At 35.2% G+C, this 15,132-nt stretch overlaps 1 protein-coding gene across 4 annotated transcripts in view; it reads right to left on the bottom strand.

Moving 5' to 3' along the window:
* Window positions 1-15,132, bottom strand: part of LOC135837995 (uncharacterized) — an 84,071-nt gene that overhangs the window by 67,449 nt on the left and 1,490 nt on the right. The window lies entirely within an intron of this gene.

Genomic DNA, 15,132 nt, shown 5'->3' with positions numbered 1-15,132 from the left:
GGGTGCACAACTTACAACCTCCCATCCAGTTTTTGGACTGAAATAGTCGATTTTAGCTGTTGGAGAGACCTAAACCGTAAAATAAAAATAAAAATACTTATTCAAAAATAAAGAAAACACTGATCTTCAAAAGTCCCATTGGGGGGGGGGGGATCTGGTCAAAATGCAAAAAATTGAAACTGGCTTGTGACATATCGTTTGTTATGTTTTCGAGGGTGCTGATTTCGAAAATTCACTTAATTTTCACGTACGACCCCTCAGTGACCCTCCAAACCCCAATTTTGAAAAAAAGGTCTCAAAAACCTGGACCAATCAACTCTTAGATTAAATCTACTCACAATCCTTTAGAAATGAAAACTTACTGTTTTGTTCATACAAAACCATGTTCCAAAACGTTTGTTACCCTCATATTAGCCCATCATTGGAAATCTATATAGGTACTCAACGCTCAGTCAATTTCACGACATTCTTCAAAGGTCAATTCGACCTTTAACACTACACGGAAGTGATCGTGAGGTACCTATTGGGCAATTGCGGTTGATTTCTATATCTCATAGGTACCTAGTTATAAGTATACCGATGTACATCACCCCTCGAGCAATCAGTTCCTATATAAGTATTAAAAAGCATCTACCTATAATCGTAGAGCTGTCAATCAATTTCCCGTTTCTGGGTGGATATAAAATAAATAATGAAAAATCATCCGCGTCGCTTCGAGCTTATTTTTTGCGAGAAGAGATATGGTTTGTGAAAATAAAACCCCGTATCAGTTCGATATAAATGAAATCAAGTATGTAAGTATGCGAAATATTGGCAACGATTAATCTCATATTAAAGAGTATCATTTATGTAGGTATAAACAATTAGGTGTTCGACTGTTCGTTACAAAGTACGCGGGTACCATGCGGAGTGAATTTTTAAAAATTCATTAACCAACGTCCCTGAACCACAAGTCCAATTAATTCCAGTTTTAACGTGTAGTGTGCAGAAAAAAAATAACAATTTTTCATATCATCATTCGTATTCGTGAATTATATTCTTTTGAACAATATCCAATAAATACATATCGGCTATTTTTTTTTTTTGCGAATTGACGTCGCGAATACGAACGCTTCACTGGGTGAACATACTTAGCACATCATTAATAAACAGCACGATGCTTCGAAATGTACACTATACCTATACATTTACATACATATGTACTTCTAACCAATGAAAGACGTGTATCAGACAGACGTGATTCTATGAATGGATCTGGAATGAGTCATGCTTTAAATTTTTGTATATTTAGTCGCCCAGGAAAATACCTCATCGCCTCAGCTATATACTTAAACACAACGTTTAATTACTCGGAAGTCCTTCGCGATGTGCCTAAATTTAAACCGGATGAAGGATGGAGAAGGGTTTCGTCGAAATTTCATTTTTTTACGGACCCAGAATTTCATCTCATTCAACACCCTGTGTCAAAAATATGGCGATGAAAAAGTATTCTGATAACGAGGAGAAATTTCTGCCATAAAAATCAGAACTGGACAGACGAAAAAAGATCTTTATTCGATTTTTATTATAAAATCATTAGTAATCGGAAATTAATTTACGAAAAGTAAACAAAATCTTCCGGTTGCTTTTCCTCATGGATCAGTTCAATATTCCAGCTAGACGTACAAATTATTATAATTTAACGTCTGTGTCTTTAGTAGCTAATGCAGTATGCAGTCTGAATGTAGAATTTTTGCTTACGTGTATTAATTATTAGCAGAAGTACTCGCTAATTACTAGTTACCTACCCAGAACGCTTTGAAGCATATGAGTAAGAGGAGAATTCAATTTAACGACCTTCTAACGTAGGTATAGGTATTTAAAAAAACCGGTAGCTTCATTCTCGTTGTACCATCTTCGTCTCCTTCTACATGATTCAAATGAGACGAAAAAATTTTAAACCTTCGAGGAAGATTTTAAAAAATCATTTCCAACAATATAACGGCGGCGATTTATGTTTCCGAATGTATCGAGTTCGAGTATAAGAAAACCACTTATGTACTCGTACTTATACTCTGTAAATGCGAAAGTAGGCATAAACGAAGGTACTGCATTCGTCTATTAATAGAAATAAGGTTTTAAGTTACCTACTACTGTTCCTTATAGTATAGGTACTGCATGGTACATGATGAAATATTTTCGCGATTTGCTGACTTTGAGACTAAACGTAAGGCGTATTTTATTATACACTAGAAGCGGTTTAATAAGATATAGATATCTTATAAATAGCTCTTTACATTTCTTTCTTGTTGGCTGAGCACAAAAAATACTTAACTACATATAGGCTTATAGGAAAGAAAATGATAAATTTGATTTCAACGTTGCAACCTCGACAGTGTACTTTCATTTCGCACGCGATCAGCTTCGCAGCTGCTGTTTGAGAAGCACTGAACTGGTTTTTAAAACAAAAATATAAGGTAAGTAATAAATTTTTTGGCACTGTTGACGTTGGTTTTTCTTCGTAATATAAATTTATTTTTAGAGTTGCATATTACGAGTAGGTATAAATGTATACCTGCGACGAAAATACTGAATGAATTTCAATGACGAAGGACAAGTTCTGACAGGATTTTTTAAACTGATTCATTGAATAAGATTTTTCCATAAAATGAATTTACGAATGGAAGAATGGTACTCATTTTGCATTATTTTTGGAGCAAAATAATCGCAGCATGCCCACCAGGGACACCAGGGTTCTTGAACATTCCTCCCACATCCTCTCCATATGTTTTCCTTACCGGAAAACTCCTCAATTGACATTTTTCGAATGTCCAATAAAATGTTTTTAGTCAAAATTTTCAGAAAGTCTTGCTTTTTTTGTCGCAAAAAACTGATTCTTCTGCAAAATTAGCAAATGAAATCAAATTACAAAAAAATCTTACTCTTTTTACATTATAAAGAAGGCTGGGCTCCCATTTCAAGTCAAAATGGACAAAACGACTTTGTTTTAAAATAAATCAAAATCTCCAAAACAAGTTTCGTTTTTTTTTTCAAAATTGCAAAAAATTTTATTATTCTCATAAAAACTGTAAAAAGCTCCATGTTTTGTGAAAATTGTAAAATATCCTATTTCTTGGTCAAAGTTGTCAAAAAGTTACTTTTTGGTCAAACTTGCAAAAAAATCGGTACTTTTCACCAAAATTGTCATAAAAAATCTGTTTTTGGTCAGAATTACCTTATCAGAATAAGTAACTGGTCCTTTTCATCAAAAATTTTCAAAAATCTTGTTTTTTACCAAAATAGTCGGAAAAATTTTTCAGTCATTTCCAAAAAATCTTGCTTTTTTGTTGCGAAAAAAATGGTATTTTTTTGTAATAATGTAATAGGGGGGAAAAGCCTCCCTACGATAGGTAGTATAGGATTTGAATTAATACCATTGGGGGGAGATTTAGAAATATTCCTTAAGCAGGGAATATTTGCCAATATCTAGATCGCTCAGAAGGGTGTAGTTTGACTATTCTGCCCTATACATCATTTAAAAAGAATACCTAATAAATAAAACTCTGCTCTATTTACAAGGTATATTTACATTTTACACACAAATTCATCGACATACGTAATATTCTCTAATTTTAGTAGAAAGTATGAAACAAATGAATTTAGTTTGAGATGATCTCGCCATATGTGTGTTAGCTTAGATCATAAAAATCGAAACAATAAATAATCTAACTTGAGATTTTACCCTAAACGCCTGTGAAGAATAGGATATGCGAAAATAAGTAGCTTTTGGTAATATTTACACGAGAAAACAACATAAATATTAATCTTCTTGGATTACAACACCTTGCTCGAAATCCATGCGAAAGGTATAGGTATAGTATTAAACTTAAACTAAACAAATAAGTGTATCTCACCACTTACGACAAACTGTACGCGTTTTCCATCTCTTTCTGGTGCCAACCCAATACTAAGGCGTTCGATGGAACTTAACTAAAAGAGGTGCATTTTAATTATTCTTTGCCTATCTTGGACCTTTGTGATGTCCGGATACATCCCAAGATATCAAAAAGGTACACTAATTATTAATCGTACACATGCACAATTATTAATCTCACCGTTGTGCCCAGGTTATTTACCATCAAATGAGATGCAGAAAACAAAAGAACTTTGCCATGGTCTCCTCGTATGAGGCGCTCCCATGGCATAAATTTTATCAATGTCCTGCTAAAGAACTGACGACCGCGAATCACCGAGACAAGAGACAAAACGTTTCTGCTTCATTGAGTAAGAAGTGCCAGTTATTACTGAAGATTTTGGCGCGAAGATCGGTATTATAAAGAGACTTGAGATGGTCAAGTCTCCACCCCTATCAGTGGGGTACCAATAGCGTTCAAATTTATGTGATTTTGTTAATTTATGCCCAAAATTCCTATCTCGAGCTATAAATGTCACCAAGAATCCCTATCTCGAGTCATAACTGTCAACGGCTCGCGAGCCCTTTCCTAGCGGCTCGCAAACCCTTTCTCTTTGAGAAGGGTGCCGCCTTGTATGCGCGAGTACATAGTGTACTTAGCCTACTTCTTTTAAGATATTTATACAGGGTGGACAGAAATATCGGGTACCCCTAAAAAAGTTTTCTGCTAAAATACTTCGGTTGGTCACAGTGAATGATAATAATGGTAGCACATGATTGGTTGTTAGACTGGAGAGATAACATTTCACCAATCATATGCATCTATTTCACGTTGCCAACCTATATTTTTAATGAAAAACTTTCTTAGGGGTACCCGATATTTCTGTCCACCCTGTACACGTTACCTACATTACTATAAGGGATATGTTACATCAGCACTACCTTCGGCAGTGGGGCCAATCTGCCCTCTGTCAAAAGTAGCAAAAAAAATCAAATTAAGTATCTACCAAAAAATCTAAATCTTTGTATCCTATCTAACCAAAAGAGCTTGGAAAAGTAACCAAAAAAGTGATGAAACAAAAGCAGAATATTGTACCTACTGCATGAAAAAAAAAATCATCAAAAAAATATTAGATACAAATTGAAACAAGAAGTTGAATTATTTGGCAACTTTTTGATTAAAAAAAGCAAGAATTCTTGCAATTTTTGGCAAAAAGTGAGACCTTGACAATTTTAGCACAAGAAATGAGCCTTTTGGCAATTTTATTTCTGGAAAAAATCAAGTCTTTTGGACAATTTTTGAAATTTTCTGCAAAAAAAAATATAGAATATCCAGCAATTGCAAAAATTTTTGGAACAAAAGAAGATTTGGCTAATTTTATCAAAAGCAGAACTTTTTGGATTACCTGTTGGCAAAAAAAAATACCCCTTTTTCGGGTATTTCTGCCAAAAAAATGTGAATTTTGGGTAATTTTTGAAAAAAGATGAAAATCTTTAAAAAATTTGTTAAAATAAAGTGAGAATTTTTGTCAAAAAACAAGGATTTTGACAATTTAGCAAAAAGTAATCCTTATGGAGACAAAAATTGAACTCTTTTTAAAAAGGCGAGGAATATTTTTCAAAAAGAGAATTTTTTGCAATCTTGAAAAACGTTGGTAATTTTTGACAACTGCTTAAAAAGTAGGATTTTGCAATTTTTCTAAAAAACTAGAATTTTAGTTAACTTTGGCAAAAAATGACGATTATTCGCAATTTTTATGGAAAAAGCGAAGCTTTCTTTTGGGTTTTTGGTAAAAAAAAGTGTAAAACTTTTGTAGATTTTTTTGCAGAATAATGGATTTTTTGGACAGTTTTTGAAGAAAAAAAATCAAAAATTTTGAATTTTTTTGCAAAAAAATGGCAAATTTTTTGTTATTTTCTGGCAAATAGCAAAACTGAAAATTTAGTACAGTAAAAGCTCGTTATAACGCTTTCGGATATAACGCTGATTTCGTTATAACGCTGATTCCTTCCGGTCCCTTGACATCCCCATTTAAACCAATGTAAAATTAATCGCGATATAACGCTCATGAGTGATTATAAATCGCGTTTTAACGCTCTAAAATTCAGGAAAAATCACATTTTTTTCATAATTTTAGCAACAAAAACCCAATTTTTTGCAAAAAAAAGCTTACTGATGTGTGAAAAATTATCACTTTCTGAAAATTTTGGCCGCAACAACAGTTTTTTTTGTAATTTTTGTAGTTTTGATTTTTAAAAAAGCAAAAAAAAAAAACTTTTATGGCAAAATTTGGCCAAAAAATAATTTATATTATTATAGCAGACCTCAAAATCAAAGTAAAATTTCTGATTTTTTTGTTTCCACCTGGAACAGTTGTTCAAATTCAAAATAAAGTTCTCGTTTCCACTTCCTTTATAACGTTTTTTTCGCTTTAAAACGAGAATTCGCGGTATAACGCTAATCAGCGTTAAAATGAGACTTTCGGTTATAACGCGCTTCGGCTTATAACGCTCTTTTTCTCCGGTCCCTTGAAGAGCGTTATAACGAGCTTTTACTGTATGTAATAAGCAAATTTTTTTTGAGAATTGTAGGCAAAAAATACTTTTTTTTTGACAATTTCTGGCAAAAGAAGAGATTGTTGGGTAAAATCTATATGGAGAACAATGAAGACTTGAGTATTTTTTTGCAATCTTTGTCCAAAAAGCGAGATTTTTTGGGAACTACCAGCTCCAGAGCTTGAAAGTCAGTATTTTAGAAAATTTTGAACTTGAATATCTGAAGACTGAAAATATGTTAAGTTACCTTCTCAATAAAAATCGAGCATCGAATCATCCAAAAATCTTCTCCTAAAGAGAAAGGGAAGGGATGAGAGATGCCCAAGTTGAGAATTGAAAATGTTTTTAAATCACAGTTCAAAATATTGTGATTAATTCGATGTCAAAACAGTTGAATATTTCAAGGTTAGAGTGCTTATTAGGAGTGGAGAAGATTTATTCAAGTTTTCTCAAAACCAAAATCAATAATTGAGATTTTCAAAATACCTATTTAATATTTTGAAAATTAAAAAAAAAAAAAAAAAAAAAAACATCAAAAAGCTGAGGTAGGTAAGATGTATTTTTATTAAAAATTTGCATTACTTTTGATTAAATACGATTTACTAATTAATTACGTCCTACGTTATGTCACATCCCAACTTCAGCCAAACACAGACAATCATGTGACTGAAACTTTTTTGATGTGATAATCGTGCAACATTTTTAACCCATTAAAAATATTTTCACACTCGACAGTTGGTTTAATATGCAGAATAATAGTAAAAAAAAAAAAATGCTTCTAATAATAAACCGGCGTCTACGCTTCTTAAAATTACACTTACTGGTTAATTTGTCTGGGTAGTATTTTTAAATGAAATAAACTTTTAGACGAAAATGTGATGTAAGTACATACATATAACGTGGTTGATATTTTGTTGAAGTTCACACAAGTCTTGAACTAGAAACCATTTACGAGTAATTAATACATAAACATAATATACTATAGAGAAACATTCGTAAAAAATTCTGCAATTTTTTTCTCGCAAAGTGGATACTTATAATCGTTGGCTGAACGCCATAAAGCATGAAATTTCTTTTTGTCACAGTCATATTGTCGTTTAATTTGACGACAAATATATGTATATTTTGTAGGCTATAATGCTCAGTTGTGTATACTGAATTGACTCGATAGACAAGACAAGATGTTGTCAATTTCATCAATTTAAAATTACGAGTGTTGAATATGTACGAGTACGAGTACGATTAAAGTTAATGACTTTTCGACGCGTCTGTTGCAAAACTTTGTATGCTATTGAACCAACTTTTTTTTTCTCATGGTGTTTGAAATTTTTTAAATATTTTTAGGTACCACTTTAACCATTTGTTACTGTATATAATATGTTAGATGAGTTCCAAAAATTATGTAATTGAAGTTAAATGTACATAAAAACTTATCTATTGTAGGGTTATACATCAATTAATTAAAACGAAAATTAAATGAGTTGGCAAAAATATTAATATTAGGCCTACAGGACGATAAAGTTATGAATGTTCGGCGGAAAGTATCTTGCGAACTGTAATGAATTCAAAGTGGGGGGGGGATTTTAATTCAGTACCCAAATCACACCATGTTCATAAATTTTGCACCATTATTACAATTTGTAGACTGAAATTTCGCGAAAGAATTAATTAATCGTGTTAACAAAAATGTAAATTTCTAGGTAAATAATCTGAATATTGAAACCCGACGCGACGACCGACGTTCAATCCTATTTTTATCAAACCAGTTACAAAGATAGAGGTACGCGGGGGTATCGTTCAACTAGACTATACAGTAAAGTATCGGCAGACTATAGGTACGTTTAACATATTTTTAATGCATTTTACATGCAATTAACAATGTTGCGAACTTGATCGAAGATTTATTATCGCCATATTTTAGTCGCTTTCATTAATGCTATAGCTGTAACGATAGGTACGTACGTACATGTGCTAGAGAGAAACCAGTTTAATGGTTTAGAAGAAATATAAAAATAAAAGACATGGGTACGTCACGAAAAGCTATAGGTACGTAACGGAGAATGGAGATTATCGATTTACAAATTTCGATTCGAAAATTCGCCTTTAACTACTTAATAACGGGGTAATACGGCTATTCTTCTTTTTTACTTCGATAGGTAGTTGCTAGTTGATCTGAAGATGTTAACAGTGTGTTCATAAAGTTCTTTTACTGATGGGTAAGGTTTTTGATTTTGGATTATAAATGATTAAATTACTCTGATGTGATTTCAGTTTGATCGAAATTTATGGGGGGAAAATTTGATGCTTCAAAATACCAAATTTTATTTTATTTTTTTGAATGACTTCGAAAACCCGCAAGGAAACTTCAAAATAAAATTGCAGGAATTGATTCAATTTGAATCACCAAAGCCTTTTCGATTTTTGGAAAAAAGGATTCTGAACTCACGTTATTTGAACTTTTGAGATTGAATTGGGGTCCCTAAAAAAAAAAAGTAGCAGTCTGCCGCTACGTAAGAGCCAAATTTTTGGGCCAGAAATATTGAGGGCTCTTGAACTACTCGCACCCTCGCTTCGCTCCTGGGCTTCGCCTGCATTTGGGGTGGACTTTGTCCCCCCTGAACCCCCCCTTGGGCTTTACCCAACTTTCTCTTTCCGCGGTTTCCTTCTTGTATTCGTAAGAGGACTCCGTCCCCCCTGCACCCCCCTCGGGCTTCACCCAACTTTCTTCTTCCTCCTGCAAAAAGTATGGTAACAAACCTGTCTTGACCCTGAAACAGGTCAAATGGGGTTGGAAGGTTGAAACCGGCAAAAGGGCCTTCGGGTACATCCTCCCATTGTACTGTGAAAATTTGAACCCTCTAGGTCAATTTGGAGAGGCTACAGGCTGTCTGAAAAATTGGAAAATGCGTAAAATAGCAAAAAAATCCACTCTTTTGACCCTGGAGAGAGGTCAAATAAGGTTGGAAGGTTGAAACCAGAAAAAGGCACTTAGGATACATCCTCCCAATGTACTGTGAAAATTTGGACCCTCTAGGTGAATTTGGAGGGGCTACAGGCTGTCTAAAAAATTGAAAAACACGTAACTTAGCAAAAAAATCCACTTTTTTGACCCTAGAGAGAGGTCAAATAGGGTTGGAAGGTTGAAACCTGCAATAATCACTCATGGGGCACCCTCCCATTGTATGCTGAAAATTTGGACCTTTTAGATCAATTTTGGGGATGAGGGGGTCAAAAACTGGGGTCAAATGTGGTTTTTCCCACCTTAAACGGGGTGAGGATGACCTAGGAAGCTGAAATTTGGATATGTTGATCACAATGAGGGTGCTGATCAGTGGTATGATTTTGGATCCTTTTCATTCATTTGGGATCATATTATGCCCCTTGAAAAAAATGACCTTTCTGTAAAAATGGTGTTGGAAGGTTGAAACATGCAAAAGGCACTTCAGGTACATCCTCCCATTGTACTGTGAGAATTTGGACCCTCTAGGTCAATTTGGGGAGTCTGTAGGCTGTCTGAAAAATTGAAAAACACATAAGATAGACCAAAATTCCACCTTTTGACCCGGGAGAGAGGTCAAATAGGGTTGGAAGATTGAAACTGGCAATAATCACTCATGGGGCATCTTCCCATTGTATGCTGAAAATTTGAACCTTCTAGATCAATTTTAGGGGCGAGGGGGTCGAAAATTGGGGTCCAATGTGGTTTTCCCCACCTTAAACGGGGTGAGGATGACCTAGGAAGCTGAAATTTGGATATGTTGATCACAATGAGGGTGCTGATCAGTGGTATGATTTTGGACCCTTTTCATTCATTTGGGGTCATATTATGCCCCTTGAAAAAAATGACCTTTCTGTAAAAATGGGGTTGGAAGGTTGAAACATGCAAAAGGCTCTTCAGATACATCCTCCCATTGTACTGTGAGAATTTGGACCCTCTAGGTCAATTTGGAGAGGCTGTAGGCTGTCTGAAAAATTGAAAAACACATAAGATAGACCGAAATTCCACCTTTTGACCCTGGAGAGAGTTCAAATAGAGTTGGAAGATTGAAACCGGCAATAATCACTCATGGGGCACCCTCCCATTGTATGCTGAAAATTTGAACCTTCTAGATCAATTTTAGGGGCGAGGGGGTCGAAAATTGGGATCAAATGTGTTTTTTCCCACCTTAAACAGGGTGGGGATGACCTAGGAAGCTGAAATTTGGATATGTTGATCACAATGAAGGTGCTGATCAGTGGTATGATTTTGGACCCTTTTCATTCATTTGGGGTCATATTATGCCCCTTGAAAAAAATGACCTTTCTGTAAAAATGGGGTTGGAAGGTTGAAACATGCAAAAGGCTCTTCAGGTACATCCTCCCATTGTACTGTGAGAATTTGGACCCTCTAGGTCAATTTGGGGAGGCTGTAGGCTGTCCAAAAAATTGAAAAACACATAAGATAGACTCTGATAGACCAAAATTCCACCTTTTGACCCTGGAGAGAGGTCAAATAGAGTTGGAAGATTGAAACCGGCAATAATCACCCATGGGGCACCCTCCCATATTATGCTGGAAATTTGGACCTTCTAGATCAATTTTAGGGGCGAGGGGGTCGAAAATTGGGGTCAAATGTGGGTTTTCCCACCTTAAACGGGGTGGGGATGACCTAGGAAGCTGAAATTTGGATATGTTGATCACAATGAGGGTGCTGATCAGTGGTATGATTTTGGATCCTTTTCATTCATTTGGGGTCATATTATGCCCCTTGAAAAAAATGACCTTTCTGTAAAAATGAGATTGGAAGGTTGAAACATGCAAAAGGCACTTCGGATACGTCCTCCCAATGTACTGTGAAAATTTGGACCCTCTAGGTCAATTTGGGGAGGCTGTAGGCTGTCTAAAAAATTGAAAAACACATAGATTGGCAAAAAAAATCCACTTTTTTGACCCTAGAGAGAGGTCAGATAGGATTGGAAGGTTGAAACCTGCAATAATCACTCATGGGGCACCCTCCCATTGTATGCTGAAAATTTGGACCTTTTAGATCAATTTTGGGGATGAGGGGGTCAAACACTGGGGTCAAATGTGGTTTTTCCCACCTTAAACGGGGTGAGGATGACCTAGGAAGCTGAAATTTGGATATGTTGATCACAATGAGGGTGCTGATCAGTGGTATGATTTTGGATCCTTTTCATTCATTTGGGGTCATATTATGCCCCTTGAAAAAAATGACATTTCTGTAAAAATGGTGTTGGAAGGTTGAGACATGCAAAAGGCACTTCAGGTACATCCTCCCATTGTACTGTGAGAATTTGTACCCTCTAGGTCAATTTGGGGAGTCTGTAGGCTGTCTGAAAAATTGAAAAACACATAAGATAGACCAAAATTTCACCTTTTGACCCGGGAGAGAGGTCAAATAGGGTTGGAAGATTGAAACCGGCAATAATCACTCATGGGGCATCTTCCCATTTTATGCTGAAAATTTGAACCTTCTAGATCAATTTTAGGGGCGAGGGGGTCGAAAATTGGGGTCCAATGTGGTTTTCCCCACCATAAACGGGGTGAGGATGACCTAGGAAGCTGAAATTTGCATAATATGTTGATCAAAATGAGGGTGCTGATCAGTGGTATGATTTTGGATCCTTTTCATTCATTTGGGGTCATATTATGTCCCTTGAAAAAAATGACCTTTCTGTAAAAATGGGGTTGGAAGGTTGAAACATGCAAAAGGCACTTCAGGTACATCCTCCTATTGTACTGTGAGAATTTGGACCCTCTAGGTCAATTTGGGGAGCCTGTAGGCTGTCTGAAAAATTGAAAAACACATAAGATAGACCAAAATTTCACCTTTTGACCCGGGAGAGAGGTCAAATAGGGTTGGAAGATTGAAACCGGCAATAATCACTCATGGGGCATCTTCCCATTTTATGCTGAAAATTTGAACCTTCTAGATCAGTTTTAGGGGCGAGGGGGTCGAAAATTGGGGTCCAATGTGGTTTTCCCCACCATAAACGGGGTGAGGATGACCTAGGAAGCTGAAATTTGCATAATATGTTGATCAAAATGAGGGTGCTGATCAGTGGTATGATTTTGGATCCTTTTCATTCATTTGGGGTCATATTATGTCCCTTGAAAAAAATGACCTTTCTGTAAAAATGGGGTTGGAAGGTTGAAACATGCAAAAGGCACTTCAGGTACATCCTCCTATTGTACTGTGAGAATTTGGACCCTCTAGGTCAATTTGGGGAGCCTGTAGGCTGTCTGAAAAATTGAAAAACACATAAGATAGACCAAAATTCCACCTTTTGACCCTGGAGAGAGGTCAAATAGAGTTGGAAGGTTGAAACCTGCAATAATCACTCATGGGGCACCCTCCCATTGTATGCTGAAAATTTGGACCTTTTAGATCAATTTTGGGGATGAGGGGGTCAAAAACTGGGGTCAAATGTGGTTTTTCCCACCTTAAACGGGGTGAGGATGACCTAGGAAGCTGAAATTTGGATATGTTGATCACAATGAGGGTGCTGATCAGTGGTATGATTTTGGATCCTTTTCATTCATTTGGGATCATATTATGCCCCTTGAAAAAAATGACCTTTCTGTAAAAATGGTGTTGGAAGGTTGAAACATGCAAAAGGCACTTCAGGTACATCCTCCCATTGTACTGTGAGAATTTGGACCCTCTAGGTCAATTTGGGGAGTCTGTAGGCTGTCTGAAAAATTGAAAAACACATAAGATAGACCAAAATTCCACCTTTTGACCCGGGAGAGAGGTCAAATAGGGTTGGAAGATTGAAACCGGCAATAATCACTCATGGGGCATCTTCCCATTGTATGCTGAAAATTTGAACCTTCTAGATCAATTTTAGGGGCGAGGTGGTCAAAAACTGGGGTCAAATGTGGTTTTTCCCACCTTAAACGAGATGCGGATGACCTAAGAAGCTGAAATTTGGATATGTTGATCACAATGGGAGTACTGACCAATGGTATGATTTTGGACCATTTTCATCTGTTTGTGGTCATATTATGCCCCTCCAAAAAAATGACCTTTCTGTAATTTTCAACATTGGCCCTTCAAACTGCGGGGGTCAATTTAAGGTCCTAAAAGAACCCTATTCCCCAAGTTTGAGTTGATTTGATCAATTAGAGCAGGTTCCAGGTCATAAAATGTAAAAATCTCGATTGTGCTGAAACTTATATCTAAATAATAAATAAATAAATAGGTATAATATATATAAAAACTGACACACCGGGAATCGTCTAGTTTGAGCTCAAAACGTCGAGAACTATCAAAATTTTTGACCCCCGACCTTTTTATGCGAGGTTGAGCCGCAATAACCATCATTTTTTATAAAAATTTGGCTAAAAAAAAACGTCGGGTTAGCATGTTTCAATTTTTATTTCTCCAATACCCATTTTCAAATCTAGTTATGCAACATTCTAGTAGGTACAAATAAAGTAGAAATATATTCGTGGAATATGTTTTTTAAGAACTAAATAAAATATTCAAATTGATACACTTTTTTTCTGGGTATAAGCAGCAATAATGAATGACTTTATCCAAGAACACACACATAAAGCTAGGTATATACCCAAGTACGAAGAAACTCGTGATGATTCATTTTTATCTGCAATAGTGAAGTATAAGCGAATACCTCTGGAAAAATGATGGGATTGTTCGTGTCGTTTATTAGGTACCTACCTACACCTTTAGTAAAACGAAGTAGCATTAGGTAAATTATAAGAAAAAATGCACAGTGAACAAAAAGTCCAGCCGGATGAATGCGATAGGTATAGAGGTACATTAGGTAAGTAATCTGGTTAGTAAAATTTTCCCATAAAATAAAGTCGTCGAGTTGGCAAATTTATTTACGATAATTTTTATCCACGAAGGTACGTTAGATTAGAGCATTCTTTATATTGTCAGACGTCCAATTATTTGCTGGGTAAGTTAAATAGATACTCAGAAGGTATTCAGAGAGATAATTCATTGAAGAAAATGAGAACCTAGTTCTAAAAATTAAAAATTTTGCTTATTTTACAGGAAGTAGGTAGGTATCTCATTTTATTTCAAATTTTCATCATATAAGATCAGAGAGATAATTCATTGAAGAAAATGAGAACCTAGTTCTAAAAATTAAAAATTTTGCTTATTTTACAGGAAGTAGGTAGGTATCTCATTTTATTTCAAATTTTCATCATATAAGAACCCCTGAAAAAAATGGTAAATTTGAATTTGGCTAAAAATATCATCTTTAGAACCAATAAAAGTGGACTAAAGTCGATTAAAAACAAACTTTAAAAAATTTTGGAATAGATTTTATACATCTCCTCCCTTCTTGCTTTCCTATTCCTCCTGTCTCGATACATATTATTCGTTTAGAAAGAAAATTCAGCCAAAAAGACTAAATATTTTTGGCATGTTTATTCGACGAATTTATACCAAAAATAAGTTTTACAGACCAATAGTGATAAGAAATTATGCCATTAAAAGTTTCTCAAAAAGTCAAACTTAGTTCAAAAAAAAAAAAAAAAAAAAAAAAAGTTGTAAAACCGTAGGCTTTTCCGCCACTATTTATTAAAATGCGGAAACGTATATCGTGATTCAAATCGATTCAAAAATACAAACAAATAACCGCATACGAACGAGTTATATGACTTTTTATCTGGGTGAAATGTGTTCAGCCAAGTGTTTCATTACA

The sequence above is a fragment of the Planococcus citri genome, chromosome 2, assembly GCF_950023065.1.
Source record: "Planococcus citri chromosome 2, ihPlaCitr1.1, whole genome shotgun sequence".
NCBI lineage: Eukaryota > Metazoa > Arthropoda > Insecta > Hemiptera > Pseudococcidae > Planococcus > Planococcus citri.
Note: the sequence above shows the minus strand (reverse complement) of the source record. Positions and strands in the feature narration are given on the sequence as shown.